This window comes from Ammodytes marinus (genome assembly GCF_949987685.1).
Source record: "Ammodytes marinus genome assembly, chromosome: 2".
Lineage (NCBI taxonomy): Eukaryota > Metazoa > Chordata > Actinopteri > Uranoscopiformes > Ammodytidae > Ammodytes > Ammodytes marinus.
The window spans coordinates 6,364,688-6,370,157 of record NC_137231.1 but is presented as its reverse complement, the minus strand read 5'-3'; the positions used below and the strand labels follow the sequence as shown (position 1 = coordinate 6,370,157).

At 39.9% G+C, this 5,470-nt stretch overlaps 1 long non-coding RNA gene across 1 annotated transcript; it reads right to left on the bottom strand.

The window, feature by feature from the left end:
- Positions 1 to 289: 289 nt before the first annotated feature.
- LOC307267334 lies at positions 290 to 4,612 on the bottom strand. Its single transcript, XR_013845397.1, has 3 exons — positions 4,500 to 4,612; positions 2,023 to 3,004; positions 290 to 1,450 (listed from the first exon to the last, which is right to left on the bottom strand). It is a non-coding gene; the product is annotated as an uncharacterized lncRNA (long non-coding RNA).
- Between the last annotated feature and the right edge of the window lie 858 nt (positions 4,613 to 5,470).

Sequence of the window (5,470 nt, the reverse complement as noted above, 5' to 3'; positions counted from 1 at the left end):
CAATTTAAACAATTGAAATGCACAATGCATTAAATGAAACCAGAATAGGGCTCTGAAATTACCAATATCAAGTGACTCATTTAAAAGGTACAGTGAATCATTTCGCCAGTAGCAGGTTACAACTAGCCACCATTAAACAGCTTGAAAAGTACGTGGAAAGAACAGATCTTATTAAATATCAAACCTGTAATGGTTCTACTGAATGTCTATTAATAAATGCATCATTTTAATATGGACATGAAGAGTGTCAAACATTTATGAGGAATACATGGAATATCAAGCCCTGCAATTAATATTCATATTCAATTGTTTGGTTGGGACAAGGTAAGTATACAAAGTTCAGGCCACCTCAACTATATTCAACATAGGTTACATTGTACAGATTACTGTTAAATCAAAAATACAGTGTTAAAAGGTCTGCCAGCATTGTGCCAATGTTCTACTTAGTTCAGATCTTAGTAGAAAAAATGTCCGAATGAATTAGTCCAACTGCATTAGGTTTCTGTCAATAGACAGGTGGAGGGCTGGCTTCTCTTTTGGGAAATGGTGGTTAATGCACATATTTAACCTGGTTGGTTCACCATTGTGCTACTAATAAAAATGACTAAAGTAGCAAAAATACATTATCATTATAATCTATAACTGCCTGCACACAGCAGTGATGAAGCTTGCCACAGTTCTTGCTGCTGCTGAAACCTAAGCCTTTAACTTTCTTAGCAGCATTAATAGGCCTTCAAATGACATGAACAAAAAATCTTTGTGTCCAACCAGAAAGTTTGTGTTGTGCAGCTGAAGAACTTGGATCTGATGGAGACAGATTTGGCACTGCTAATAGACAGTATGCAAGTTATGTCAGTGCCTCTGGACTGAGGGAGAGATGATGATGATGATGGGTGATCTCCCTCCAGCAGTCAATAACGAACACCGGCTTTTGGATACGTTCTTTCTGCGCTAATTCATTAAGTATGTAGGAAGATTCTCAGCTTTGATTCTCTTTCTACAGCCTTAGCTGCTGAGAACTTGCCGTCACTCAAAATGCATCAATCTGGAACAGTTGTCTAACTTAACATTCTTGAGTTAGCTGCAGCACAGCAATACTTGTCCATATAGTGGATTTCATTGATCAAATATTTCCCTGTAGTTCCTCTCTTAACATGATGTATAGATCAGCTGCAGCTAGTGGATCTGCTGGAGCATCCCATCCTTTCTCTTCCATTAGTAGACAACATAGTTCAAAAACAGTTTGATCGCAAGGAAACTGGCCTTTGGGAGTACACTCTTCCAAACACAAAGTAACCTCCTCCATGGCAATCGGTTTGAGTCTATCCTCAGCACTGTGTAACTCTGGGAACGAGTACATCACCACTGGCCGACCCGAACCCACGTCATTACTTGATCTTGGTCTGATTTTGTGTGAATTCCATGTGCGGACAACTTCATCCAGTTCATCCTGCAAAGAAAGAAGCACAGTTAATACCCACTAAAAAACTTTTAAATAGGAGGTGTTGGACTACTGCTGCCTCTCTAAATTGAGGCCTAGGTTGCTGCGTTGTCATTGCATGCCCCCATCAGCTAAGTAAATATTTAAGATATACTGTATACCACTCATTTTTGTAAACATCAACAATAATCAATGTAAAACTTAAAGCACGGAATGACCAGTTAAAGGAATTTATAATCTCAAGTATAACGCATTGCAACAGTTATTATAATGCATTATAAAACCATTTTAATATATTACAACTATGAAATGAAGAATACACTATTATCCTTGCAAAAACCATGTCAGTGAGTGACCAGCAATGAATTATGAGGAATTATGATACTCGGCCTTATAAGTCATTGAAAAATGCTTTATAATGTGGTGTTATGATCACTATTATAAAGCATTGAATATGTGTGAGTGCTTATAAATGTAATTATACAGTGATATATGCAGGTTATAACTCATAAGTATGTTAATAATGCTTTTCATACTACTTTTATTACCGATTAATTTCATGAGGCAAGGAAAGATATTACCTGAACAAGATTAAGGAAACAGAATTGGATAAGGTTTTTGTCCAAAAAGTCTCCTGTGAAGTGCCCATCATCCTGGAAAGTTTTAAAAAGGTTCATCCAAAATTGCGCACTCTGTTTGCGGAGGGTACCCCACCATGCCTCAATGCGCTGGTTTGCTGTGCTTCTTCCGTAAAGGAAGCTTCTCTCCCCTGCAAAACTGTCAGGGTGGTTTCTCCGCAAAAACATCTGCATCTCTTCGACACAGCCATTTTCCGTGCCCCTGTCTGCACGCAGCCTCTCTGGACATCCTCCTATGCTTGAAACTGTCTTGATGAAGTAACTTGCAACCACTTTAGGATCATTATTTGTGGTATAGGCCTCCATCCATAACACATATCGGCTAAAACCGTCTATACAGCCATGGATGCAAATGCCATAGGGCTTTAACTTATCATAGCCGTCCATGTGCCAAAGTGCATTTGGCCCTCTGCAGCTGTATTGTCGTCTTCTCAAGCGTCGTGCTCGCCTTAATTCGACACCTTGTGGATCAACCAACTTGATAATGCGTCTTATGGTATCTTGGGAAACGACAAATCCCCGTTGAACTGCGCGAAGATGTAGCCAACGGTACCCCTGCATCTGTCCATTGGTCAAAATCTCATTTTGGACAAAAGCCAGCACTTGGTCCAAGTCAGTCTGGTTCTTCCTTCTGAACAGACCAAGTCTTTTACAAATTCTTTTTAAAGTTCTGATACTAAGTACTATATGATTGCTATGTGCTAAAATCGCAAGTATTTCCTTGTTACTGAAAGAAAGTCTGAAGTAGAGTTTAATTAGCTCATCCAATTCTGGCATTGCAGGCAGTGTTGGGAGCAGTTAAACTGCTGTAATTCTTCGAATCATGTTGCGAGGAGCCTTTTGCAAAAATAGAAGGTGGAAATGTGTTCTGCAGTCTTCAGTCTGCCAGGAGTGCATCATCCATTAGTTCGATGATGTTGTCAAACTGCACGAGGAGAAAAAATAAAAAAAAGACAATTATTTTCTCCAAAGTGCACATTGCAAATATAATGTCATGGTAAAGCCTGTTAAGTCAGTGGGAAAATAGTGATCTATATGTGCAGAAAAGCTTTGAATGCAGAGGTCAGTACAATAATGGAACAACAATTATAATTTTTATTTTTTTGACTCTGTATAGCTCTTCAATAACTGGATCACCCTCTTCTGGCTAGAAAAACATTAAAAAGCTAGGGAGTGATAGACCTCTCAATTTAAGACTATACACACACTCACTTATGAGTATCTCAATACTGCAATCAAACCTGATATTATTTATTTGAATTCAGTCTAGACACTGTCATAGTAATAGCCATTAGGAAACTCATGGTTGACCTGCCAGACCCGATCACATGGGGGTGAATGGAGCTAAATGGCTAAATCATTTTAAAGACAACTTTAACCTAGTATCCAAACACTGTTCTGTTTTTGGATCAAACAACACTGACATACTCATTGACTTTTAGGAGGGAAATGCCTTTGTAAGTATTTAGATTAACACAATTACAGTATTTTTTTATGTATAGTTTGTTCCAATTATATTGGATTTCTGTCACAATTGTTCTAATTGAGTAGGTCACCTGCGATCTCCTCAAATAACTCGTGCTATACCATTTTCCGCCCATAGATGGCAGTAGTGGTTGAGAAATGTGAGTGACTGAGTGGCTATAGTAGACTGCATAAAGAAGAAATCAGCAGCGGCACACTGTAAATAGTTACATGAGCGGCACATGAGCGGCTTGATCGCAAACGCTACAGATCGATAGCCTTTCTCAAAGAGCTTTAATGTGTTTGCAAGTGAGAACAGTACAGAAGCACCACATATGTAGGCTATACGGCGACTGATTGTGTTTTCTTATAAGTTAATGTCCGGGTTGCTTGGCTGACGGGAATAGCATCTGAAGCTAAGGGAAGGCAGGTGGGGATGGTCAGTAAATAGGCTACATGAACGTGACCGTGCCATTGTTGTTTTATTCTGTATGCAAATGTATTAGCCTATTATTATTACTTGACTACACAAAGAAGAAATTAGCCGATTAGATTGCACCAGTGCAAACGCTACAGATCATTAATGCCATATGTTCGCAGGTGGGAAATGCAAGAGTAAAATAAATGCATCATGACCCTCAGACAGCAAAGCAGGATAATATTCCTGTCGTGGCGAGGTTAATATGATTATGAATCCCTGCGGTAAACACATGCCCGAGAGGGGGAATATCATGGACAACAGTCAGCCGTACGAACTGCGTCTAGTCGCCTGACTGGCTATTTACTATTTTAGCAAGAGTCTCCAGGCATTGTTTTCTTAGCCAGCTGCTCAACCTGCTAACCGGTAGCCTGCTCAACCTGCACATGCTATCTTATATTCATTCACTCGTCCGACCATATTAGCTAACACATACAACTCCAGGCACCAAAACAACACATATTACAGTTTCACTCACCTTTTGGTCTTCCATTGACGAAATGGCTTCTTCTGGAACCCCTCGAACCCGCAAGAAGTCGCTAAGTGAAGCCATTTTAGCACAAGTAGGCTAAGGCTACTGGCTACTCTGCGTGTGGTTTCCTCCTACTGCATAAAGCAAAGTGTCTCTCCCACGGAGGATTGTCCTTAGAGGTACCCGTAGTTCTGACTTTAAAGTCAGAATTCTGACTTTTTTCTCAGAATTCTGAGATTAAAGTCAGAATTCTGAGATTAATGTCAGAATTCTGACTTTAATCTCAGAATTCTGACTTTAATCTCAGAATTCTGAGAAAAAAGTCAGAATTCTGAGATTAATGTCAGAATTCTGACTTTTTTTCTCAGAATTCTGAGATTAAAGTCAGAATTCTGAGATTAAAGTCAGAATTCTGACTTTTTTCTCAGAATTCTGAGAATAAAGTCAGAATTACATTTTTTTTTACATGTGCGGCCCTAATCCTCTTCCGTAGATATCAGCTCATCCATTCTCCAAATAAAAAAATACATTCAAAAATAAGCTAATGAAACCCAACAGCTGGCTACTTTCATCTTTGTACATGACAACATTATTACTGTATAAGTAGAACGGAGACACATACAGTAGCTGATGAGTACATTTGACTTGGGTGCAGTTTTTACAGTGTATGGACGAAGGCTGTTGTGTGGAGGGCCAGGCCCAGCTGCATTGCTGGGAGGTCTGCCTATTGTCTGGGCCACATAAAGGCAGGACGAGCCTGGGACAAGGCTTTACAACTCAGCCCAACAAGCTGCTGCAGAGCACACACACGCACACACACACACACACACACACACACACACACACACACACACGTACACATACACACACACACACACACACACACACACACACACACACACACACACACACACACACACACACACACACACACACACACACACATACACATACACATACACACACACACACACACA